The 27,618-nt window shown below is 35.7% G+C and overlaps 1 protein-coding gene across 6 annotated transcripts in view; it reads left to right on the top strand.

The window, feature by feature from the left end:
- Window positions 1-27,618, top strand: part of Tcf12 (transcription factor 12) — a 266,208-nt gene that overhangs the window by 73,846 nt on the left and 164,744 nt on the right. The gene's annotated exons all lie outside the window — the stretch shown is intronic.

The following is a 27,618-nucleotide window of genomic DNA, read 5'->3' as shown; positions in this document are numbered from 1 at the left end:
ATGTATACACATATATATTTAAAATTTAAACGCACTATTTTTCTTATATCTGTCACGTCTATTACTTCAAGAAAATCATGCATCTTTCTGTCTCTCTCTTTGCCTGAACTTGACGTATTCATTCTGAGTAAGCTGTTGTTTCTACTGCCCAGACAGAGTTGAGTTGATTCTTTTGATACTTCTTTCTAGTCAGGATCCAGCTGTGTTCCTTTCTTCCTTCATTTTCAATTCTGGGTGCAGACAATTTTTTTTTTAACCAGAAGATCTTCCTTATGACTATGTCTGTACACATCACACACAGAAGTCCTCATTGTTTCAACAAGCCTTCTTGTTTTGGGACAAAATGAGTTGATTCTGATTCTACTCTTCCATCCAGCCTTTGATCTTTAGTGTGGCCATCTGACTTTGTTGAAAACTGTAATGTATGAAGCTATAGGAGGGGTAGAATTTTTTTTGACCGTCTCTTTAAGTCATGTCAGTACCTTCAGTACTTCTTCCTCTATTTGACCTTATGCTTGGAGAGTCTACAAAAGAGGTTTTCTTTCTTCGCTCAGAGACACTTTTAGATATGTCCCAAACTGAAGTCATCATCATCCACTTATCCATTGTGTAATGGGGATGCCTTACTTCCTTGATGCTCTTTTTAAAAATTTTATTGATATTTATTGAGCTCTACATTTTTCTCTGCTTCCCTCCCTGCCTCTTCTCTCCCTCCTTCAATCTTCCCCCAAGGTCCCCATGCTCCAAATTTACTCAGGAGATCTTGTCTTTTTCTACTTCCCATGTAGATTAGATCCATGTATGTCTCTCTTAGGGTCCTCATTGTTGTCTAAGTTCTCTGGGATTGTGGTTTGTAGACTGGCTTTCTTTGCTTTATGTTTAAAAACCACCTATGAGTGAGTACACGTGATAATTGCCTTTCTGTGTCTGGGTTACCTTACTCAAAATAATGTTTTCTAGCTCCATCCATTTTCCTGCAAAATTTAAGCTATCATTATTTTTTTCTGCTGTGTAGTATTCCATTGTGTAAATGTACCACATTTTTTTTTATCCATTCTTCGATCGAGGGTAGGTTGTTTCCAGGTTCTGGCTATGACAAACAAAGCTGCTATGAACGTAGTTGTGCACATGTCCTTGTGGCACGATTGAGCATCCTTTGGATATATACCCAAAAGTGGTATTACTGGGTCTTGAGGAAGGTTGTTTCCTAATTTTCTGAGAAATCGCCACACTGATATCCAAAGGGGCTGTACCAGCTTGCATTCCCCTCCTGCAATGCAGAAGTGTTCCCTTTTCCCCACAACCTCTCCAGCATAAGTTGTCATCAGTGTTTTTGATCTTAACCATTCTTACAGGTGTAAGATGGAATCTCAGAGTTGTTTTGATTTGCATTTCTCTGATGACTAAGGATGTTGAAAATTTCCTTAAGTGGTCATCTTATAGGTCATTTCTATTAGTTTCTGTTCTTGAAGTTTCCACATTAAGGAATTGTCTAGATTGTCTTTACTGTGATGATAGCCACTTGGTTTCTGTCATAGCTTTATCATTCGAGTAAAAGCAATGGAAGGCTGATATCAGTTCATTCTGGTCCTTGGGTAATCAACTTTTTGAAGAGATTTATTACCCAGTTTTAGCATGTCATTCAAGGACCCAGAGTCTGTTAAATTGATATGATGAAGAGTTTATGTTCAGGCAGAAGTCATCATTGGCTTTGAAGACAGGTAATTTTTATCCTTTGCTGGTATTTCATCACTGTCCCCTATATAAAACAGGCCTCAGCCTGGTGTGATAGCACACACCTTTAATCCCATCACTTGGGAGGAGCAGAGTAAGATCTCCTTAAGTTCAGGATCAGCCTGGTCTATATAAATTGAGTTCTTAGGACAACCTGGTCTATATAGTGAGACTTTGTTTTTCGCCCTCCTCCCCCCTAAAGAGAAAGAAAACAGCACTGTTAGAGTGCTACTTACCTCTCCAGGAGAGCCCAGACGCAGGAAATCACCAGAAGCAAAAATCTTGATCTGCCATCCCTATACACCAGGCCCCAGCAGAAGTTGAGGCCCCCGTATACCTTAAAACTCAGACTTCACCCCTGGCTCCGCTGCTGCTGCTTTTCTCACTTCAGCTGCCATCACTGATAGAATGAATTTTTATTGCAACAAATTAGCAAAGAATTCTGCTATATTAATTTGTGGTTCAGTCTAGATTACTGATGTTGTTTATAACAGGCTGTGTGCTTGAATATGGAGTCTTTTGACATTATGAATGACAGCATTACATTCTTTAAACTAATGTTCTTTGGTTTAAAAATGAGTAAACTGATTTTTGAAAAATTCCGTTTATTTTCACCAGTGGATTTTGAATCCAAAGAAAACTTTTGGCAAGTGTGTAACCTGACAGAAATGTCAGTGAACAGATGGAACGGAGTTCCATAAGAATTGGCTGAAAAGTAGAAGTTTGATTTCCTGAAAAATAGCTCTAGTACCTTTTTTCTTCCCTATAAGTGATTTGAAGAAGAAACAACCGTTTTTAGGTTGATACTTGGTAGCAGATAAATACCCTTTAAAATAAGGTACTAAGTGTATAGTTCATTTTTCAGAGCAATAACATTCTATTATGAGCAGATATAAATATAAAATAGTTCAAAGCCAATAGGAATAGTTTTTGATATTTTCTTAATGATACTGCTGCTTTGGTTGAATAAAAAATGAAATTAAGGTAATTGACCTACAGTATGAGAATTAGGACAGTTGAGTTTATTCTTGATTCTATAGTTTTTGCAGTCATAACCTTTGCTATGTGCGATAGGCTCCTCATACATTTTAACATGTCACTAAAGGGCATAGATTCAACTTATAAACTTCTTTTTCATATTGATCTATTGCATGATCATTTATGCAAACCTATAATGAGCCTGTGTCATTAACATAGCAAGCTCTTAACTTTCATAATAAGAGAAGAGATTTGAGACAGAACATCCTCACTGACATTAGATATTTCTGTATTAGATAAAAATGAAAATATACTAGAAGGCAGATATGATATATTGAGAAATATAAATGTACAATAGAGACAGAGAGAAAGATGGTATTTTGATAGCCGAAAGAGTAGTCAGACAGCTAGAGTTCTCTCATTTCTAGTTATTCAGCTCTTTACCTTAAGATTTGATGTCAACTTGTGAAATCTGTTGTGTAGATTTACTGAATTAGTAATTAGTCACTACTTGTCTTTTATGTGTTCAGGTAGAAAAGTCGCATGCAGATTATCTCAGTTGCCTGAAGATCAGAAGGCAAAGCAGCCAAATTCTAGTCAGTCACACAGGCCAAGGAGTGGTGGCACACACCTTTAATCCTAGCACTAGGGACTAATCTTGTGAGACAGAGGCAGATGGATTTCTGAGTTAAAGGCCACTCTGGCTACACAAGATTAAATCTGTCTAAAAGAGAAACAGAGGTCATACAAAGGTGATCGCAGCACTTGCTTTTAATTCTAAGTGAAGACGGACACTTAAAAGAAATCCCACACTAGCTCAGAATTGACTATAATAGAGTTATTTATTTAGAGTTAGACTCAAAGATTGCAGTCCTCTTCATGAATGGTGAACAGGAACTGAATCATGCCACCGGGAGAGAGGTCGGACATGCGCTTTACATCGGTATATATTGTATAAGAGGCCACACCCAAGTGGGCAGGTAACTTAAAGGCTACGGGCTGCAAAAATTCCTACAGCACCTCCCCGTTTTGTTTAAATAAGAAAGTTTTAAGCTTAATACAAAATTATATACAATAAGAACAAATATCAGGTATAAAAATTAGAATTACAACCAGCAGAAACAATATTAAGCAAGAAACCTGTGATAAATGTTTCAATAATTATCTTATCCTAATGAGTTTAAGTCTTGTATAATAAATAACTTGGCCAAGTCATGAGAGGAAAGTAACTACAACTATCTAGTCTTCAACCCCAACAAAGACCCTAGAAGGGAAATAATATTACTTGAGTAAGCAGGACGTGCAGTCAAGCAACTTCCCAAATGTACAACAAATGACAGAAACAATTGGTTACCTGGGCAATCACCCAAAGTCTTATTTGGAACATTAGAGCAACCAACTTTGGCTAAGGCCTACATTAACTGACAGACCATTTTCAGAGGCAGGGAAAATTTCAAAAACCATCTTACCCTCTTGGCAAGATTTGACAGTCTTTTTTCTTGTATCCTGCTTGTCCTGTCCGGACATAGTGCGTTTTTTTCAGTGGTCAATGCATGGGCAGTTCCTTGTCCAAAGGCCGGTTTTGCCAAGAAGAAAACAAGCTCCACATGGAGTGTCTTCAGTGCTCAACAATCTCTCAGGAATAGATTGTTACTGCCAGGAGCAGTCGTGTCTCAAGTCAACAGAACCCTAAGTTATTTAAATGCTGTATTTAAGCTTTTATATATATATGTATATATATATATATATACATATATATATATATGTATATATATGTATATATATGCTTTTTATATATATCTACAGCTCTTTGAAGTGGTTAAAGATTATCTATGCAGAATATAATCTCTATGTATCTAAAGAACCTGATTAGTCTAACTATGACAAACATGGATGACTATCAATGAAACTATGAATCTTAATACCTATATAACTTATATAACTTAAAGACTAAGGCTTCATTTTAGAATATTAAACAGTCTTTAAATAACTGCAACAAATGAGGACAATGATCTCAAAATATAAACAGTGTATATCTTGATCACAAGGTAAAAATGTATATTGTAATATGATACATATATCCTAATATTTTATCAATATACAAAATGTCTTAAGCAGAGGTAGTAGCATGCATGCATACAATATGACAAAATAACTTTGCCTAGGTATACAAATATTGTAGATGAAAATAGGAACATATTAAATGTAATTTAAGTTTGTATCAAAATATAAGAATCTATACGAATGTAAATTCCTATAAATAATAGCTCACAAGTATTTACTCCATTACTCACTATTATTATAACTGTGATTAAGCTCACACTAATCTATTATCCCATCCAGTTTCCTGTTTTTTTTTTTTTTTTTTTTTTTAAAAAGAAGATCTCTGAGCTTACCTTATTTTCCCAATCCTCGAATCCTGTAACAATTATAATCAACCCCTAAATGATGTCCCTAACCCTAAGGACAAACTTTGTTTGGAGAGGGGACATCTTCTAAAATTACTTCCAGCTGTCATGGGGGTGATGTTCTTTCTATTGGATCCTGTGAAAAAAAATGATGGTTAACTTCCAAGGTTACTGTCTGGTATAATTGCAAATAGTCTCTGAGTATTTGGTAGCATTTTTTTGAGGTTTCTGTTTGGCGTTCTGGACAGAACATTGTAAAAAATGCACCATTTCAGCTAACCAAGTTATAACCATCTTGAGCATCTGATACCCCAAAACAGGTCTTTAGTAGTCCTATCAGCATTATGACGTCATATCAACCAGGTGGAGTTGTTTTGTGGGGCCCCATCTTCTCTGGAATCTTCAAAGATTACTGCAGGAAAATTCATTGTGGAAAACTTAAATATTATTTATACAAACATATATTTAATGACAGGTATGATAGAGACAAAAATAGCTATGAAGAAATATAATACTTTTTAAAAATTCTTTTTTCTTTCTGTCCCATATCATGGCTGCTCACCTGAGACAGGAAGTCTGAATTTTTATTTTAACAACATGCTTGGATTTAGACAAGGGCAGAGCCATTGTCCTACTCCAAAGGCAGCTTTGATTTTTAAGTGAGTCATGATTATTATTTTATTTAGTATTCAGAGATTCTTACTCTCAGATGTCCTCACAAGTGTTAATTCTCTTTGCTGGGTGATCCTATCTGGATAATTACCTTTTCCTCTTTAGGCATCTAGATGTCCATGGTCCCTTGACTTTTTGAAGGTGAGTATTTTCCTGCAAAGACAAGAAACGAACCCTACCCCAATCCTTATGAGGTTTCCTTACCACTTCTGTGTTGTCACCTCTGTGGATGAGCCGTCATTTCTCTTTCTCAAGAGATTTCTCTTTTTCAAATCAAATATTTATTAATTTTGATGGCAGCCATAACTTTTCTTCTCCTATTGAAGCAAGAGCAAAACCACTTCCCCAATGTGGCACATCTCCTGGCTTCTATTGTGAGGTCAACACATCCTTGAAATACACTGGCTGATTTAATTCAGAAAACTTTTCTATTATCCAGTGTCTTTCTGATGCTGTTGTCCCTTTCTCATTAGCATTAAGGAAATTCAAGGTTAATAAAGCATTATATTATCTATTTCTGGTCGTACTTTTCACCCCTTTCTGTTTGTTTAACATATCCTTTATAGTTCAATTTTATCTTTCTATGACTGCCTGACTTGTAGGATTGTGTGGTATACCTGTAAAATGTTTTATATTATAATAAGCAAAAAAGTGTTTCATTTTCTTAGAGACATATGCTGGATCATTATCTGTCTTCATTTGTGCAGGTATACTAATGATGGCCATAACTTCTAATATATGCGTGATTACTGAATCAGCCTTTTCTGAGCTCAAAGCAGTTGCCCATTGAAAACCTGAATAAGTGTCAATGGTGTGGTGTACATATTTTAATTTTTTACATTCTACAAAGTGGAACACATCCATCTGCCAGATTTCATCCCTTTGAGTACCCATTAGGTTAGTCCCTGCAGGTAGTGGTGTTTGGTTATGGAAAGAGCAAATAGGACATATCTTTATAATCTTCTTACCTTGTTGCCATGTAATAAAAAGCTCTCTTTAAACCTTTGCTATTGACCTGATGTTTCTTATGGAATTCTGCGGCTTTCAACACACTTCTAATCAGTAATCGATTAATATCTGCATTACCTTGTGCTAGAGAATCTGGAAGACCTGTATAGGATTTGGTGTGTGTTATGTATATGGGACAAAGCCTATTCATGGTTATATCTTGAAACCTGTGTGAATAATTAAGTCAATTCTGTATCTAGTATAATTCAGCGGTTTCAATATGCATGACAACTTTATGCACATTGTGAATCAATAACTATATTAAGAGATTCTTTAAAATCACTCAGTAACATCAGAATAGTATATAAGTCTGCCTTTTGGACAGAATTATAATGGTTTTGTTCTACCTTACTTAAAATTTCTGATTTGTAATCTGCCTTTTTTATTTTATTTATTTTTTTTTTGCATCAGTATAGAATGTACAGGCTCCAGTTATTGGTTTGTACCATTCAATGTGGGGAAGGATCCAAAGAGTTCTCTTTATAAGGTTAATTTTATCACTTTTGGGATAATTGCAATTAATCTCTCAAAAATATCAGCACAAGATCTTTGTCAAGGTTCCATGTCTTACCATAAGTTTTTAATTTCATCAGTAATAAAAGGCTTTCTAATCTCTGCTGGGTCTATACCTGCTAGTTGATGAAGTCTCATTTACCTTTTATAATTAGAGACTTTATCCACATAAGTTTTTTTTATTTTTTACTTAGTTTATGTGGTAAAAATATCAATTCTAAGATAATATCTTTTCTTTATATTAAAATTCCTGTAGAGGAAATTCTGGAAGGCAATATGACTAAAATGCAGTTAAGATTTGGATTCACTCTGTCCACATCTATCTCCTGTAATTTTTCTTCAGCAACAGTCAGTTCCTTTTCCACTTCATCTGTTAATTCTCTGGGACTATTGTCTTTTTTTTTTTTTAACCATCTAAGATTTTGTTTAAATGAACTATTATATCAGGCATTATCCCAACAGCTGGTCAAAGACTGGAAATGTCTCCTAATAATCTTTGAAAGTCATTCAGAGACCACAATCTCTTAATTTGTGCCTTTTTTTATTCTGTTTTTCTGTAATCCTATTTTATATTGTGTGTAATCTCTCTCCTCTCTATATCTTCTCAGGAGCAATTTGTAATCCCTATTTTGGCAAAACTTTCTTTACTTCAAACATTCTTTCTAAAGTATGTATGTTTGAATCAGATAGCAAAATGTCATCAATGTAATGGTAAATTATAGATTTAGGAAATTTTTTTATGTATTATTTCCAATGGCTGACTTACAAAGTATTACTATTGGTTGGGGCTATTGAGCATTCCCTGTAGAAGGACGTTCCATTGGCATCTCTTAGTAGGCTGAAAATTATTATAAGTAGGCACAGTGAAGGCAAATTTTTCTCTGTCCTTTCTTGTATAGGTATAGTGAAGAAACAATCTTTTAAGTCAATAACTATAAGACACTATCCTTTTGGTAATAGAGAAGGCAGAGGAATTCCAGATTTTAGAGGGCCCATAGGTTAAATAACCTTGTTGATAGCTCTTAGATCTGTCACCATTCTCCGTTTACCAGATTTCTTTTTATCAAAAAATACAGGAGAATTCCAAGGGCTGTTTGATTCTTCAATATGGTGAGCAACTGGTTGCTCCTGTACCAGCTGTTCTAAAGCCTGCAGTTTGTCTTTTGTTAATGGCCACTGTTTAACCCATATTGGGTTTTCAGTTAATATTTTAAAAGTAGGGTCTTTGGTACCTCTAAAGGTTTGCTAATTGCTTTGTGTTCTTGTACAGCCTAAATGGCTGGTGACCTTAGTGTATCCTTCCCAAAAATTACGAGTTTCTGGGACTACAAGAATGTTAATCTGGGTATTCCATTGTTGCAGCAGGTCACAACCCCAGAAATTCACTGCAATATTAGCCACATACGGCTTCAACCTTCCTTTCTGTTTTTCTTGCCCTATGCATTCAACCCATTTCGTGCTTTGTTTCAGTTGATATAGGGTTCCTATTCCTAGGAATTGAGCATCTGCCTCTTGAAGAGGCCAAATTGGATGCCACGATTCTGGAGTAATGATACTTGCACGTCGGCACCCATGTCTATCTTACCCACAATTGTAATGCCATTTATATGCACTCTTACCTTTGGTCTTTGATCATTTATAGGAGTCTGCCAGAATATACTTTTCCTATTTCTTATTGGAATTTTCCTTTTATCCTCCAACTTTATTCCATCACCCAGAACAGTATGGTCTTTAACAAAAGGCTCTGGATTTTTAAATTTTCCTGGTGAGACATGTCTTTCACAGTGACTGGGAATGACTAGGGATACCTTTGGTTTGGGGTCTTGCGAGAGGCTACCCAAGGAGTTTCCTGATGGTATTGGGTTTCATTGTCTGTCTTTTGTTGATCTGAATTCATTGGTCCAAAATGTCAGCCTTTGCCATGCCTTCTACATATCCTGAAGGTTAAGTCCTCCTATTCTTGGCATTCCCAGAGAGATATTATTCCTAAAAATTCTTTGTCTACAGTCCCTTCTCAGATGTCCTATTCTACCACTATTAAACCACTTAGCATTTTGATGGTTCCTCATTCCTTTGGAAATTGCTTCTCCTACCCAAGATTCAGTATTATAGTAAAACGTCTCAATGTTCATTGCATGCAGGATCCATTTATCCATTGGTGCTGATCTAACTTTTAATGGCTCAATTATCTTTTTGCATTTTAAGTTGGCATTTTCAAAAGCTAGAGATTCAATAAGTACTCTTCTAGCATTTGGGTCTGTTACTCCTATTTGTACAGCCTTAATCTTTGTAAAAAATCACCAAAGGGTTCTCTCTGGCCCTTTTTAACCTTGGTATTTGATTCAGTTCGTTTTCTTAGTTCTTGAATCCTGTCCCAAGCGTTTAAGGCTGCTTTGTGGTATAGGGACAAGATTTGTTCATTGTAAATAGCTTGAACCTGTGGGTCACATAAGTGCCTTCACCAAGAATTTCATCTTGGGAAGTCTCTAGTCCTTTTGCTTTTCCATGTTGTTCCAAAATTTTAGTGTCCTCTCTGAAATAACCTTTAAACATCAGTTGAGGCCCATTATCCAAGACTGCTGAAACTAACTGAAGCCAGTTGTGTGGCCTTGTTTTAAGGCTAGAGGCCCACGTCTTTACCATCTCCCTAACAAATGTGGAATGAAGCTGTAAGTTACCATTGCTTGCTTAATTTCTTTTAGATCGTTCATTCCAATAGGTATCCATCTATCTTCTTTGGATCCTTTAGGCTGTTTAGAACTTGATGTTTTGTCAGAGTAGATTACTGGATAAGAAGCTAAATCCCTGGGTAAGTCATCTCTGACAATTACTGGCAATGTTAAATCCTGTCCTTGTGCCTTCTTTTCCTGCTCGTCAGCTCAAATAATTTCCTCAATTGTTTAAAATCTTTTTACTACTGTCTTTTGTAAAGCCTGAATCTCCTGGCCTGTATATATTTCTAGTGATTTCATTGAGGCATATAGCCTCTGGTCCTCATTCTGTACATGTGATTCCAAGGTCTGAAGTTTTTCCTTTAAAGATAATATCTCATCCTTGGATAATATTTGGATAGCATGCAGATTGCCTTCCTGGAGAAATACTTTATCTGCTAACCTATCAAAACTTTTTAACAAATTTTGATTGTCCAGTTCACAGTATGAATTCTTTCAGATACTTTCTCAGTATCCGTTGACATGGATTCAATTTTGTTTGTCAAATTAATGTTACCCTTTTCAATAGTATTAATTTTTTCAGGTAACTTTTGATTTTCCATGGTATTAATCCTGTCAGTTAGCTGTTTGTTATTAGTCTGTAAAGACTGTACCATTTCTAAAAGTGCCTCATTCTAGGCTCTGTTATCAAACCATTTTCTTAAGGATATAATATGAAGAAAAATATCTGAGTTTCACTAATCAATAAATGGGTGTATCACAAGAGCCATAAGCCTTGCAGAATACAAATCATAGTAGTAGCAAAAAAGTTACTAACATTTTCTATGTTAATGTTGTCTGCAATTATATAACTTTAAAGTTTATTGATTTATTAATTACCTGTTATGAGGTCTGGTAAATTGTTTTAGGCATAATAATCTTTATTGTCCAGCAGATGTCGTGGTTTCAGAGTCACTATTAGCCCCATAACCTGGTGCCATGAACAGTCCTGAGACACTTTGGTTTTTTTCACCTTGGTGCTGGTTAAATACTGAGAAATTTTTTTTTTGCTTGACAAATTAAAAGCAATTAAGTTAATTCCATACGTGGAGCAAGAAGCCCAGAACACAGGAGCCAATAGTACAAATCGGAAACATCACAAGTTGCCATGAACTTGGCAGTGGGGGTGTGTGTGTGTGCACGAGCTTGGCAAACTTCCAAGTTGTCTCATGCAGTTACCTTTACTGTGGTTGGGGTTTTACAGAAAACTGCTTAGGTAAAAGCAAGCCAGGCAGTGGGGGGTGGGGGACTTTCTGGGTTTGGACCGATTAGGCCTTTAAGCTGGTCCACCTGGCGCCAGATGAAGCCAGATGCTTAAAATCCCACACTAGCTCAGAATTGACTATAATAGAGGGTTATTTATTTAAGAGTAGACTCACAGATTATAGCCTTCTTCATGAATGGGGAACAGGAACCAAACAGGAACCAAATCATGCCTCCAGAAGAGAGGCCGGGCACACACTTTATATAGGCATAAGAGGCTACGCCCAAGTGGGCAGGTAACATACAAACTACTGGTCATAGGAATTCCTACAGCAGTAGGGAGGTGGAGACAGGCGCTCTACGGCTGGGTGGAATATAAAGGGGAAAAGATAGGAACTCAGTGGAATGTGGAGTCTGAGGTTGGTGAAGAGCATTGCAGGATCACCCTTCGTTTTTCTAAGCCTTGGTAGAGATTTCTCCAGTGACTTGGCTTCTTTGCTTTTCTTATCTTCAGGTTGAACCCTAATATCTGTCTCTGGGTTTTTATTATTCGTGTAGCACTTAGTTCCTTCCCTCCTGCCACCTTTTGATCACCTTAAGTATAATTCACAGGCTTTTATCACATTGAGAATTTATTGTGGTGGAAGCTAATCTGTTGCCTCATGCTAATTTTATAATGCATATGTATACACACACACACATACACACACAGTATATATCAACAAATGAACCAAGTTAAGCCAAGATCTAGAGCTGCTGCCAAATGTGAAAACAACAATGGCACAGAGAAGAAAACAGAATGCAGGGTCCAAAGCCAACAAAACCCAAAATAAATTTGCCACTATACTTGGGCTTGTTTTGGCAGCTTTTGGAGTTAAAAATACAAAAGGCATCATTTACACAAAAGCAAAAGTAATTCAAGTGTGAATGTGGGGCAGAATGGGCAGGACATTTACAGTAGCTGTTTCATTTGAATGAAGAATGCTGCTGTTAGCTTTTGTTTCATTTATTATTTACTTAATTTCATCACTGGTATGCTGTCTTTCTTCATATTCATTGTTGTTATTTTGGGCGACAGAAGACACAACCGTTACATTCAAAACTCATCAGACACATTTTTTTTTTTTTCCTGAGCCTTTCATTGCGGTCTGTAGGGTAGAACCCTTTCTGGGTGTGTTTGCAGCTCGTTTCATATTGTCAGTGTAGTTACCATCTCCCAGCTCTTTCCTCTATGGCTCTTTACACAGTATAAGTACAAAAATACCTTTTGTTTTGTCTTAGGGGAAAGAATAAAACAAAGTGACTTCATACATAGTTATGAGGCTGGTATATGTGCAGATCATCTGGTGGCTGTGGTTAAAGAAAACAAGAATAGATCTTTTTGAAAGACAAAGGAAAAAGAAACCATGATACAAAAACAAACAAACAAAAAAGCCCCTTGGTAAAAGGCATGGACATCTCTGTGTGGATGAAATATATTCAAAACAGCAATTCCCGTCTTCCATTGGATAATATTGTGTACATCTGAGTATTTTCATTTTTGAATTCCTAATTGTACTTCTTTATTATGATAAAAATCCATATAATACAAGATCTATCCAGTTAACAAATTTTGAATGTGCAGTATAGTATATTTGGTACAGTTGTTGTAACTAGGTCTTATCTTGCATAACTGACAGTGGGAGTCATTGAACAGTAGCCTCCCCACAAACCACCTCCCCTAGTCCCTGACAACTTCTGTTTTACTTGATGCTTCTGTTAATTTGGCTTCCTCTAAAATAAGGATTCTTTCAGGATTTATTGTCTGTAACTGTCTTGTTTTACTTAACATACTGACCTCCAGGTCCATCAGTGTTGCATATGACAGGATTCCTATGTTTTTCTATCCGAAATAATACATTGTACTGTCTATATCACATTTTCCATATTCATTCATCACCCACATGGTTAAGTTGTTGTGCTAATGCTACAGTGGACATGGAAGTGTGGTTTCATTGCTTTAGTATTATGACTTCATTCGTTCTGGACAGTTGTCCAGATAGATTTTTGGATCATAGGGTAGTTCTGTGTTTGGCTTTAGGGTATGTGTGTGGTGGCTGCATGTCTTGTATGTTCATGCTAGATGCGAGTATATTATCTATGTGTACTCGTATAGGCCAGAGGAAAATAATCTGCTGTCCTGTTCTGTTGCTCTCTGTCTTATTCTCTTGATATCCAGTCTCCTACTGCCAGCAATCCCTGAATCTAAGCTCCTCAGCAGTGTTGAAGTTACACGTTTGTGTGACTACACATGACTTTGTACTTGTCTTTTGGAGGATTTCAACTCAAGTCTCATGATTGTGCACCAATGGGCTATAGCCCCATTTTTAATAGTTCTAATTTTAATTGTTTAATGAATCTTTGTAATGTTATCCCTAAAGGCAGTACCATTATACTTCTGTCAATAGTGCAGAAGAATTTTAAAGATTTATTTTTAGCCAGACATAGTGGCCTGTGTCTTTAATCTCAGCACTTGGGAGATAGAGGCATGCAGAGCTTTGAGAGTTTGTCTCCAGCCTAATTTACATAGAGTTTTTTAGACAGGCAGGACTACAAAAGAGACCCTGTCTCAAAAGTGTGTGTGTGTGTGTGTGTGTGTGTGTGTGTGTGTGTGTGTGTGTGTTCGTGTATTCTGGGTGTACAGATATGTTTGAGTGTCTGTAAAGGCCATAAAGTAGCATTAGATCCCCTGGAGCTTGAAAATTATATATGATTTTGAGCTGTCTACCCAATATGGGTGTTTGGAATTGAATTCTGGTCAGAATTGGTAAAAGTAGCAAGCACTCCTAACCATTGAGCCATCTCTAGCCTATAGGAAGATTTTACTTTCTCCTCAATAAAGCATTTTATGTGTAGTATATGTGTGCATACATACATGTTCATGTATGTGCAGGCGTCTGTGTCATGTATGTGCCCATGTTATAGGTGTGGATAGCAGAGGTTGACTACAGTATCTTCTTCTGTCTCTCTTCACTGAACTAGGACATAGCCAGCCAGTGACCTCTGCAGACCCATATCTCTCTGCTTGCTTTCTGGAATTACAGATATTGAATTGATTTTATCACGTTTTATGTTTCTCCCCACCAGGCATGAGTGCAGTTGCTCTACATTCTTCTTAATGTCCTGGTTATTATGCAGTCTTGTACTTAATATACTTTGCTACGTTAATATAAGAATCTAGAAGAGTATTATTCCTTACGATTTGTCATAAAAATGTCATAAAGGCCTTCTGTGTGAATCCTTATTCTTTCTTTCTTTCTTTCTTTCTTTCTTTCTTTTCTTTTCTTTCTTTATTCCTTTTATTGTCTGTTATTTTCCTTCATCTTAAAACCTTCAGTAGTAGTTTTGGACTTGTGGTCTTTTAGTCCAGGATGATGGTTGTTTTTCATCTTGCTCTTATAGGATGTTACTTGATTGTCATCTGACACTCACTACTTCTCATGAGAAATTCATATTTCCTTGAATCATTTTCTTCTTATATATTTTTTTCTCTGCCTTAACTAAAGTTTTCTATTTTGCTTTTTAATTGTCATAGTCATATGAGTAATTGGTTTGTAGTTCTGCATAGAGATTGCTGAACTCGCTTTGCTTGTAAGGTGATGTTTTTCACTAATTTGGAGAAAATCCTGTCAGTTGTGCCCTCCCCCCACCATGATCTACTTGGATGAATTTTAGATCTGTTAGTATTACCAAACAGGAATTTTTGCGTTTTCTCTTTTAGTTTTTAGTTTTATTTTTGTTGAGTTTTACTTATAACTTCTTTTGATATTCTAGTCATCATTAAATTACCTCATGGAGATTTCTTTTCATATAACATATTATTAAATTCTTAAATTCCATTTTAGATAATTCTTCCCGCAAAGAATATGCCCATTTATTGTAACTATATTTCTTAAAAAGTGTTTGAATGTTTATACTAGCTGCTTTAAAGTCCCTTTCTGCTTATTCAGTTTACAGTGTGGGACACTTCTTTTCTTTACTTTGATGTTAATTCTCATTTCTCTACATAGATAGCTATTTTTTCATGCCTTTTTTGAAAGTGTTGAAAGGTAGAAATTTTTATTTTTGTCAGTTTCTGTAGTTGTTTTGCTCTGGTAAGTGGTTGCCTTTATTGCTTGGCCATCTTAAGGCTGAACTCATGCTTTATTAAAACACTTTGTGGAAGCCCAAATTATGACCCATTCCACTTTAATTAGCGTCTTCATAATTCCTGGTTACTGATATCTATACTTGGCTGTTTTAGTCTTTGAGCTGGTGCTTTCTTTTGGGCTTCTTGATATGTTTTCTATGCTTAGTTCTTCAGAGATTAGACAAAGGCTTCAGGGGGAGATAAATGTAAACTTTTGGACCTTTTGTTACTTTGTGCTTTTTATTTATCTCAATTTTTAGCCATATTCTATCCTCCAATTTTCTTGTTCTGTAATCCAACAAAATGAAAAAAATTTAAAAAATTTAATGTTTTCATTGAACAAAACCTCTAGATTAGGATCTCATTCCCTGACTGACGTTGTTCCTTGTTTTCTTTTGGCTTTTCCCCATTATAAGATCCTTTCCAGTTTCTAGTATTTTTTGATTCTCTTTTTGTTTTTAAATTGATCTCATTTTTTTACCCAATTATTTATAATTGCTGTTTTCAAAAAAATTGCTCTAATATGTTAGTGTGCCATTACTTAAAAATAGAAGCCACCTTTTCTTTGTGTAATACTTACAGGTTTCCATTTGCTATTCAGTTTTTTTATGGCAGCTTTTAACTATACCAGTTCTTCTCTACTCTGGTTTAGTTTATGCATCAATATATCTTTTTAATGAGTCTCTCAGTTTCACAGATTTGCAGATTGATGACTTCTTAAAGCAGTAAATTAGACGCAATGCTCAATAACCTAATCCATAAGTAGCCTGATTATAGTTCTTCAGATTATAGAAACTGCAAAGGAACTTATAGAAAACTTCATCTTTTTGTGTTTCCTAATTTAATGTTTCAGATGCTACTAATGTTTTTAAAAGTTGTATGAACATTTATCATGATTTACCTTTTTAAGTTTTGAAATGTACAGCACAGTGTAGCTCTGACTTGTGGTGTGAACTTGGGAAAGCAGGGCCTAAACATGAAGGGGACTAAAGTGTCCATCAATAACCTATTTTATATAGAGCATCAGACAGTTTATACTTAAGGGTTAAGAAATGTCACATGAGTAAAGCTTACAGTCACAAGGACAAGCCAGACATGGCAAAAAAAATTTCCATAGAGTCATATGAATAGCAACAGCTGAAGTAACCCTACTCCTATCTGCTATACGTAGAGGAGCATGAAAAAACATTCTCAGAAAAGTTCTGTGTTTTAAAGAAATTGAGATCTCAAGACCTTTTTTTTTTTGGCATGTTCTCACAAGACCCCAGAATTTTCACACTACTCCATTACTGGACTGTGTTCCAACAGTAGTGTACTGTCTAGAATCCCATTTATCTTATATAAAGGTTCCCTTTCTCATTCCTCCAATTCCTTAGCTTCTGCTTTGTGCTTCTGTGAGTTTTACTCTTTCTGACACTTAAAATAAGCAATTTCATGTACTATTTATGTTTTGGTGGTAGGCTTATTTCACTTAGCAACATGTCTTCTAGCTTTATCCCTGTTGCCTCCTGTGGCAGAATTTCTTTCTTGTCAATGGTTTACGTCTAATTAATCCCCTATGTGTATTAAACTTTTTAAAAAATTTACTTATCTATTTATTAATAGGTGCACGTTTTCACCTTCCCCATCCACTAGTGCTGGAATTTAACCCAGCAAGTACTCATCGAATGCTCTACACTGAGCTACAATCTATGTTGATTTATATCTTGGCTGTTGTAATAACTTTGCAGTGAATCTGGGAAAGTAAATTCATTCATCACAGTTTTGTTATGTATAAATAGTTAAATTTTAATCATGTAAATGTATATATGTCTGTACGTGAGTATGTACTTGTGAGTTAAGTGAAGGTTTTTATGCCAGAGGAACTGAAGTTACAGGTGGTTGAAAGCTGCTTAACATGGGATCTGGATTGATCTTGGGTCCTCTAGAAAAGCAAGTACATGCTAGTAATGAAGAGCCATCTCTGTAACCTGGTTTTCATTTATTTTAGGAGTTTTATAGTTTTTCATCTCCATGTAGGTCTTTTATCAATTTTGACTTAAATTTTGCATATGGTGAGATTGGAGTCTACTTTCTTTCATACAAGCAGCCAGTCTTCTAATTATTGAGATCATTGTTTTTAACAGTAGCATTCACTTCCATAAATTCCTTCCTTATACAACTTTTGCTGCATCTCATAGGTTTGATGTACTTTTCTCTGGATGGTTTCTCATTTTCACTTCACTGGGTTTTCTACTTTCTTTTCAATTTCTGAGTTTAGTTTTAATGGTTAGACTTGTTTGTATCACACGTCCGTTCCGTTCTGTTCTAGAAAATACCCCAAAAGCAGCATTTGAGAAGAATACATGTTGTGTGCTGCTGTTGCGTAGGCTATGGCATGTGTATGCAAAGTGTGTTTTGTTTGTAGTTGTGTTTACATTGAAACAACTTTGATGATGTTAATTCTTGGACCATTTCACAATTCTTAGGGTTTTGATAGGAAAGTAACTCATATATATGTAGCTAAAAAAGCCACAGGAAAATGGTTTTAGAACCCATCAATAGTCTTTTAATTTTTTCATTTAAAAATAATAATTTTGAGACAGGATCTCACTGCATAGTTCTGATTTATCTGGAGCAAATATATATACCAGGCTGACATTGAAGTCAGATATCTGCCTGCCTCTGCCTCCCTAGTGCTGAAAATTAAAGGTGTATCACCATTTTTATATGTTTATATGATTATGTATTTTATAAAATGTTTTACTTACCCTGTAAAAGATTTTCATACTTTTTCTTAGATAGCTAAATGAGAAGCAAATAGAATGATTTTTAAATTATATTTATGTTTAAATTGTATGTCTTTTGTTTGTTTGTTTGTTTTTCTAGACAGGGTTGCTCTGGTAACAACCTGGCTGTCCTGGAACTCTTTTTGGACGAGGCTGGCCTCCAACTCAAAAAGACCTGCCTGCCTCTGCCTCCTATCTGCTGGGATTAAAGGTGTGTGACACTACTGCCCAGCAAAGAGTGATTTTTTTTAAATCATCATACTTTTGATGTTTTTAGATTGATCCATGTATTCCTGTTATCACCTGGCTTGGTGATTTTTGAGTTAGGCCGTTTATTATGTCTGTTACCTGCCCATGTCTTTGTATTAATGAGTATCATAGGTCCTTAATACATTTTCTCATCGATGATCTTCTGGATTGTTTCCAGTTTAGCTATTATGGTAAAACTGCTCTTCACATTTCTTTGTGTAGAATACTCCTTTAGGGTATATTTTCTTTTCTATTTTATTTTATTGTAGGTAAAAACTTGGAGGTAAAATTAGGTTTAGGATATATGAATATTTTTAAGAAATTACCAGTTTTCCAGAATGTATTGTTTTATGCCTCCACAGGCAATGCTTAGGATTTGAGTTGCAGATTATAGTTTTGTCATAAATAAGTTGCTTTAACATAGCCTTTTCACTGGACTTAACTTTGTTCTGTTCATCGATTGTCTTCTTTATTAACACTGCCTTTAGAATCATGATGTTCACCAGAGTTGGTGAAAGTGTATGTGCATGGATAAGTAAAAAGATGAGCAGCGTTGTTGTTTTGTATGTAAAATTTTTTTGTGTTGCCAGGCGGTGGTGGCACACCCCTTTATTCCCAGCACTTGGGAGGCAGAGGCAAGCAAATCTCAGTGAATTCTAGGCCAGCTTGATCTACAAAGCAAATTCCAGGATAGCCAGGATTGTAACACAGAGAAACCCTGACTCAGAAAAGAAAAACAAACAAAACCCTTTGTGTTAAGTCACTTTATGTATTCAGCTTTGAGGTTCTAAAATTGGAGACATGTTAGATGGCTTTTTCTTAAGAATTGTGTAGCTTCTCTATTGTGACATAGATTTGTAATTGTCATACTTCTATTAAGGAGAAGCAATTAGGTTAGTAATGGAGGGTGCATCTGCATCTTGGAGGAGTTGGGAGCAGTGGGTGAATATATTGCAATTCACTGTAGGAAATTTTCAAAGAATAAAAGTATTATATTCAAAAGAGTAGGATACTATTATCCATTGTGCTTTATAAATACTGCTTTAAAATGAAAAAAGTTTTGCAGAGCAAGTTGTACAGGAGAACACTGAGTCTGTGGGAGAAGGTAAAAGTGCTGAAGAATAATAAAGGACATAGAAGTAGTCATGGCATGCTGTGTATCCTACAGTGTGAAGGTGCTTTATGGTTACAGTTGGCTGCAATCAAATATACCACAATGATACTCCCTGACTCTGGTGTTAGTGCTATAGTAAGATATTATTGGTGTGTGTGTGTGTGTGTGTGTTATAGTTAGAAGAAGATGAGCAATTACCAGTGGATTTTCAAAGATGTTTAACACACAAGGGACAGAATTTAGCATTTTTCACTACAAACATTTGTGGAAAAGATTAGAATAAACATTTCATTTCAAGTTAAAGAATTTCACTCTGCTGGCAGTGAAGCACTTGAAAATGCAGCTTCTAAATCTGGGAGGAATGTGTATGAGAAGTGTTTTAGCAAGATTGTGCTGGCAGGACTTCTTAAAGCAGGTGATTTATTATAAAATAGTGCTTTAGGAAGAGCAAATGAGATGCAGGAATATGAGTCTAAAGAGATACATTATGAAATCTAGAAGAGAGAAGGTGAGTAACGAAAACTCACTGTGGAGGTAATACAAAGAAGCAAGGGAGAAAATCAAAGATTTTGCCAGTTTCCAAGTCTCTTTGACTTAGACTATTACACTATTACCTGTGGTACTAGAAATAGTAACAGTTAAGTGTGGGATCTCATATAGAGGCATGGGGGAAGAGATGAAAAGCATAGAGAGTGTGGCTGACATACAATGAGGTGATGGCGAGGTACTCAAGAACACTTTCAGCAGGAATGTGGAGATGGTTGTTCCACAGTCAACACTGGATTAAGATTGGGAATGTGGGGCTGATGAAATGGTCCTGTGGGGAAAGGAGCTTGCTGCCAAGCTGACAACTTAAAACATATCCCCAGTGACCCATGTGATGGAAGTAGAGAACCAGCTTCTGCAGTTTGTCCTCTGACCTCTACAAGTGTGCCATAGTGTGCATACAAGGTAAATAAGCAAGTAAAAATGTTTTTAAAAAATGGCAGGAAATGCATGTTTATAAATTGATAATATGAAAACAAAAATTGTAAAGCAAAATGACCAGCCTGGGGTGGGACAAACATTGGCAAAGTGGGATAAGGACAGGCCCTTTCAGCACCTGCCCCAATATCAGAGCAAAACAAAAACCCAGAGGACTTCATAAGAAATGGGGGTGGGAGGTATCATTAAAACCTAAATCAGTAAATCTCATAGAAGAGGAAGATGTGACTGAGGGCTGATGATATAGAAACTAGGGTGGGCAAAACATAGCCTATGGCTAATGGTTTTGCACTGTAAATATACCTCTTTTTTTTAACTTAGCTATTACTTTGTTTACATATTACCTGTGGCTGCCGGCTGCTTTTGTGCTTTGGTAATAAAGTTGAGTGGTTGGTGTAGAGAACAGTTAGTTGGTCTCCTGCCATCTAAAATACTTACTATTTGGCTTCAAAGCAAAAGTTTGTTGAAGTCTGTTACGGAGACCTAAGAAATTAAGAAAAGAATAAGAGATTAGCTTGCCTCTTTGATGACTATGTAGAATTCAAGGGGTTTTATATGTTTTTTTTAGTTGTTGTTTTCTGTTAGCAAATATTTGTGGACAGACTTGTGTGTCTGGCGTTTGGTTTTGCGATGTGGTCTAGGAATGGGCTAAGTAGCAAGAGATTATTAATATGTAAATGGTTAGCAATGAAAGTGGTAAATACAAAATTTTCTTTTGTGTGAATGGAAAGAAATATATGAGAGTTTGAGGGATAGAAGAAGAGAATTTTCGATACAAGGAAAATATGGAAAAGATTTTATGGCACTCTTGTAGAGAGGCAATGTGATGCCATTACAGGAATTAATGGTCTAAGACTTGAATGCAGGGAGTGCATGGGCCTCATTACAGGAAATGAATAGAATTGTTTGTGGAATTGAGTTAAGAATAGTAATTGCTCACACAGCTGTTTTTAAATAGCAAATGTGTTAGGTAATCAGCAAAAATTCACGAAGATGTACTTGATAGTTATGCAGAAATCGCTGTGTTCCTACAGACTTATGATCCTGATGGGAGCCATAAAAAAAAAAACTAGCTAAAAACCTGTGCATGCAGTTTTCACGTTGGTTTAATATTGTAGTTTTTGTTAAAGTGTAAGCATAGTTTTATTTTCATCTTCTTTTTCTAACCACGTAATCTAAATGTACTTACTGTGTTCAAGAACAGCAGTGGTATGAAATGATGGGTGTACAGAGCACTGTGGTGTGTGCTTGCTGAAAGGAATGTCTACTTGCTTGCTACTCTGCTTTCCTTCCTAGGCAGAAGTATTGAATTGTGTTGTTTGTTTCTGTTTGTTTCATCTATATTTGTTTCATTTTATCATTTAGTTTTATTTTATTATTAGGCACTGCCTCTGCTCATTTTTCCCCTTCCCTTGTACCTTCCCAAGGATGTTGAAATACATCATTAGCGTCTTAGAGACTACGTTGAGTTAATACAGTACAACATCAGGTAAAATGCAGCAGTCTTTCAAACTTTTAGGTCTATTTATGTCGGGGTGGGGGGTTCTATTTGCTGCCTTCTCTCATGCTGTAGTTGTGTTGGCATTACTTCTAAATGCATGCATTGCAGCTCCTAGAAAGATTGTTTTGTTTTAAATAGCTGTGTGTTTTGCAAACATTAAAAAGAGTGCTGTCTTATCCATACTTTCCCTTTATTTCCTCTGGTAACATTTTTCATCAGCCTGAAGAACTACTTTTAGTCTTTGTTTTGTTTTAACCAATGTTGTATCCTTAATTCTCTTTCATGTGAAAATGTTGTGATTTCATTCATATTTAGTATTGAAGGATATTTTGGTTAGATATAGAATTTTGGATAAGAGTAGGTATGTTAAAAAAATCTTTTTCTGTATCTGCCGTGATCCAGTTTTTGAAAGCAAGCATGTAGTGATTTGAATTTTTCCTTTCTAGGTAATATGTCTCTTGCTGGCTGTTTTTTGAAATTTTAAAATTTTGGCTGTCAGCTTGATTTTGATGTAGGTAGATAAACTTTCTTTGCATTTTTACTGTTGGCATTACCACAGTCTTATTTGATAGATGTAACCTTTACCCATCTGTGCATTCTCTTTTGCTCATTGTTTCTTTGGGTAAATTTTCCATCTTGTTCTCTTTGTGCTCTCATCATATTCTAATTGATCCTGTATCACAGTGAATTCCTGAGAAAACGCATTGGTAGATTTATTTCATGTGTATATAAAACCTGAAAAAAGTATGAAAAACTGTTGGTATTCAGATGCTTATTAATTTAAAATTGATTGCATCCTTTGAACTTATATAAAACAGTATCATTACTTCACAAATAAAAATTGAAGAAACTATTGAAGTAAGACATTCATTGTGTTGGTTATTTAATAGTTATTTCCAATTAGCTTTTCCTTACAAATCACTTATTGAATCCTCCTGATAGCAGATGACAGTCCTACAAAGTATACTAGGTTTAGACTTGCTGGAATAAAGAACTTCTTTCAGGGTTAGAAACGACTCTGTTGGCAGGGAAGTGTGCAGTTTCCTGACTTGCCCTCCTAACCTGACAGATACCTGCTTTCTCTGTGCAAATGTTGATGTATAAACATGTCTGTATTGAATTGCCATTTCGACATCTTTGCTATGAGCTGTCTCCATCTTTTTTTTTTTTTTACATTCTTTTTATTTCCTTCTTTTATTTATTGTTTTGGAGCTTGGTCTTTGTTGCCAGCAGTCTTGCATGATACCATCCTTTTTATCTTAGGCAGATCTTTCCTGAGATTCACCAAATATTGAAACATATTGTTAATAATCCTTGTTTTCAGCACCTTCATGGGAAAAACCAGGTTGTTAGGGCATGGGAAAGTCTCTTCCCCTCAAATACAATATGTTTTCAGGCTGGGCAGCAGTGGCACACACCTTTAATCCTAGCACTCGGGAGGCAGAGGTAAGCGGGTCTCTGTGAGTTCGAGGCCAGCCTGGTCTACAGCGCTAGTTCCAGGACAGCTAGGGCTGTTATACAGAAAAACCCTGTCTCGGGGAAAAAAACGTTTTCAATTTTTACTGGTGGATAAAATCCTAAAGAAACCCATAGGTCCATATGCTAGCATGCTAAGGGGGAATGAATGGGATGGAAACTGAGGAATAGGATTTTAGAGAGCATTCAGAATAAAATATTTATGGTGGAGGCAATGAGATAAATGGGCAGACTGTATTTGAGTTTTTCATGGAAAAGAGAGTAATGCCAGACAGACATTGGACTTGGCCAAAAGTTTGCCTGGTCCTCCAAGAGTTTTATACATTTGATTTCCATCATATTTCGTTTATTCCTTCTTGAAGCTCCCAACCTTGCAGGAAGCTGCCTGTACATACAGTAATTTCAGATGTATTTTTAGTGACTTGCCTTATTTCTTTTCTTTTTTACTTTTTTTTTTTTGGAGATAGGGTCTTGCTTTGTAGCGCTGGCTCACCTGGAACTCACCATGTAGGCCAGGCTAGCCTCAAACTCAAAAAGACACCTCTGCCTTCCAAGTGCTGAAGTGAAGGTGTGTGCCACCACACCCAGCTGTGACTTTTCTTACTAAATGTTTTTATAAGGGAAAAAAAGGCCAACTTCTTTCATTCAATCTGCACCATTGCTTTTAGAAACAAAGCCTTAAGTTTAATGTTTGTTCTTAAATGTGGTATTAATGAGGTATTCCCTATAATCTAGATCATTTGAACACTTACTTGATTCCTGTCTGTGGTGCTGTTTATTCACATGTTTTAGTTTAAAAGACCTTGTTGGAGGAATTATGTCACCAAGAAGGTGGGCTTTGAGAGTGTAACGATTCCTATTTGCTCTCTCAGCTTCCTGCTTAGCATTCAAGATGTGAGCTCAGCTTGGAATTCTAGCCTTCATGCCCGCTGCTCCACCATCATAAACTCTTATTCCTTTTGATCCATAAACTCAAATAAACCCTTCTTTCTGTAAGTTTCATTGGTCATAGTGTTTTACCACAACAATAGAAAAGTAACAGTACAGTATACTCTTATTACAGCAATGAAAAAATAACAGTACACTTACTAGATAGAAATAAAAAATAACAAGCTAGTCACAGTGGCACATGCCTGTAATCCCAGCACTTAAGAGGCTGAGCTAGGACTTTCATACTGAGTTTGAGTTACACAGCAAGAAAATAAAACAAAACAAACTATGCTATTAAAAGTTGGGCACTTGAAACAAATAGTTAAAGTATATTTTATGTAATTGATCCCATTCAGAAAAGCAGGCTCTAGGGCATACTTTGTGTATATATGAAAGGTTAAAAGAACAAAATGAAAGGAATGCTTCAGTGTTAATGTGAGTTTACTTATTGCTTACCCATTTTAATTCAGCTGAACAGAAACATAGTTATGCTTTTGAAAATCAAATAGTCAAAAATACTTCAATCTTTTAATCATTGCTTAGCATTCTCATAACAGTCATTTAGATCTGTGGATGACAGAATTGCTGTAAAGTTGTTGATTGCTATGTAGCTACTAAAAACGGAAAGGTAAAAAATATATGGGAATGATTTTTTTCAGATATTTAAAAACGTTTGCTTCCCCCTCCATTCTGTTGTAATTCTTGTCATTTGCTTGTTTTCCACATTTTTATCAGTTTGTTTAATATCCTTATAAAGTTTATCTTCAGGTGTCATTTTTTTTTGTTGTGGTTGAAGCTTTGGAAGTTTTATCATTGCGGTTTGTATCTTTGTGTTTGTATAGCCATTGTCTTGAGCAGAAAGGAGTCATTGATACAAGATGATTACTTTTGTCTGTGCCAGCCACGACCTTTAGTCAGTCTGGCTATGTTGACAATAAAACCACAGAGTTCAGAGTTGAAAACCTAAGCCAGATCCTTATTACTCTGAAATAGCCTGTGTGCCTCTTTCCTTGTCCAGTAGCAGTGGTATTAGTGTTTAACTGGTGGCTAAATTGCTTAATAAATTACTATTTTATTAATAAATTAATCTTTGCCCTGTATTCCATCTTGTGGAAGGAATTTAGTCTTTTTCTCAAAGTTGGACATTAGGTTTCTTTATCTAGCATTGTCTTTTCTGTTTTTTTTAAATAAACATATTTAAAATAACATAGAAATCTCATATTAATTGTTCTCTATAAATACATTAAGGTAAGTTTTGGTCTTATTTTCCTCAGCAGAAGAGATTTTCCATTTATAATCAATGAGAATACCTTTTGTATACAAATTATATAATTACTTGCAGTTTTATATCATATTAGTATATTCTGTGGGTTGAATCATAAATCCTATGGGCTACTTTATATTGATGATTTCAAAGAAAATGAGTAGAAAGTAGCTTTCAGCCGGGCTTTGGTGGCGCACGCCTTTAATCCCAGCACTCGGGAGGCAGAAGCAGGCAGATCTCTGTGAGTTCGAGACCAGCCTGGTCTACAAGAGCTAGTTCCAGGACAGACTCCAAAGCCACAGAGAAACCCTGTATCGAAAAACCAAAAAAAAAAAAAAAAAAAGAAAGAAAGAAAGAAAGTAGCTTTCAGGTAACACATGGTGCCGGAAAGGCGCCAACTGTATGCTTTTCCATGATGCATTATATGTGTAGTCTCTATTAAATTAAGAATTTAATAGGATTTTTCTAAGAGAAAATAAAACTCTCTCTCTCTCTCTCTCTCTCTCTCTCTCTCTCTCTCTCTCTCTCTCTCTCTCTCTCTCTCTCTCTCTCTCTGTGTGTGTGTGTGTGTGTGTGTGTGTATTTTGAAAGCTGGTTCCCTATAAATTGTGCTTGGACTATTCTCTATACAGCAGTTCCTCTTTACCTGTGGGAATAAATTCCAGACTCCCAGCAGATACCTAAAATTAAAGATTTATCCACTCTTATCCCATATATCTGTATCTATACATAAACGTTTTCCTATACCATACATGCTAGAGATAAACTTGAATTGCTAAAATTAGGCAGAAGGATTAACATAACTAATGTGTAAATAGAACAGTTATAATAACATGCTATAATAAGTGCTATTAAATTTTATTTGTAGAACATTCTCTTGAATATTTTTCTGCAGGGTTAATTAAAAACTACTGTTCTTAGTATTATCTTCATGTTAATTTTTTCATTTTCCTCCTTTTCGGTTTTTTGAAACAGGGTTTCTCTGTAACGCAGGCTAGGCTGGAACTCAGAAATCTTCCTGCGTCTGCCTCTCGAGTGCTGGGATTAAAGGCGTGTACCACTATGCTCAGAATTTTTTTTTTATGAAGACAGTTAAGTTCTAATAACTGAGTTAGTGAGGAGGACATCCTGCTGTGGGACCTATTGCCTTTCTTTTGTTTGTTCAGTTTTCCATACCTTCAGCTGGTTTCTATTAAGACTTAGACACCCACAAATTATCACAGAGGTTGTGTCATTTTATGACTGAACACTGCATTTTCACCTACATCACAGAGGATTTCAAAGAACAGTCTGAGAGAATTCCTAAACTTAGTAGTTTCTAACATCTATGTTTTTCTCATATACAAATGAAAGAAAACCAACATTCTCTTCCATCATAGAAAACAGCTCACAATGGGCTAGGGAACACATACTGTTCCTAGGAATCAAAGATGAATAAAACTGGATTTTTTAATTTAGAAAATGTAGAAATAACTTGATTGAATCAGAAAAATACAAATGACTGGATTGAGAAATTTCCAGTTTTTCTAGGACTGAAGGTGAAAGTATAGAATCATGGGAAGAGCATGGTGGTGACTGAGTCTTTGCCCTTGTAACACAGATCTTTAGTTTGCAGTCACATCGTGGATAAGAGCTTTGAAGAGATTGAAGTGCATTCTCACGTCACAACAGTTAGCTCTGTATAGCTAGTTTGAGATTTTTCTGTCCTCAGTTAAGAATATTAAATATCTCTAGTCTGATAGAAACAAGTTTATTAAGCTGAATAGTTTCTTGGCTAGATTTATTTTTATGGTAGAGGAGCTAAATTCTTCATATTTTCATAGAAAGAAAGTTTGAGAGGAGTAGAAAAATGGAGACACTTATATTAATCCATCTGAAAGTTTCCAAGGAAATATTTTAATTCTGAAATTTCATGATATATAGTGGAATAATAGTGA

This window comes from Arvicola amphibius, chromosome 3 (assembly GCF_903992535.2).
Source record: "Arvicola amphibius chromosome 3, mArvAmp1.2, whole genome shotgun sequence".
Lineage (NCBI taxonomy): Eukaryota > Metazoa > Chordata > Mammalia > Rodentia > Cricetidae > Arvicola > Arvicola amphibius.
The sequence above is the reverse complement of the archived record's forward strand: the minus strand, read 5'-3'. Positions and strand labels throughout refer to the sequence as shown.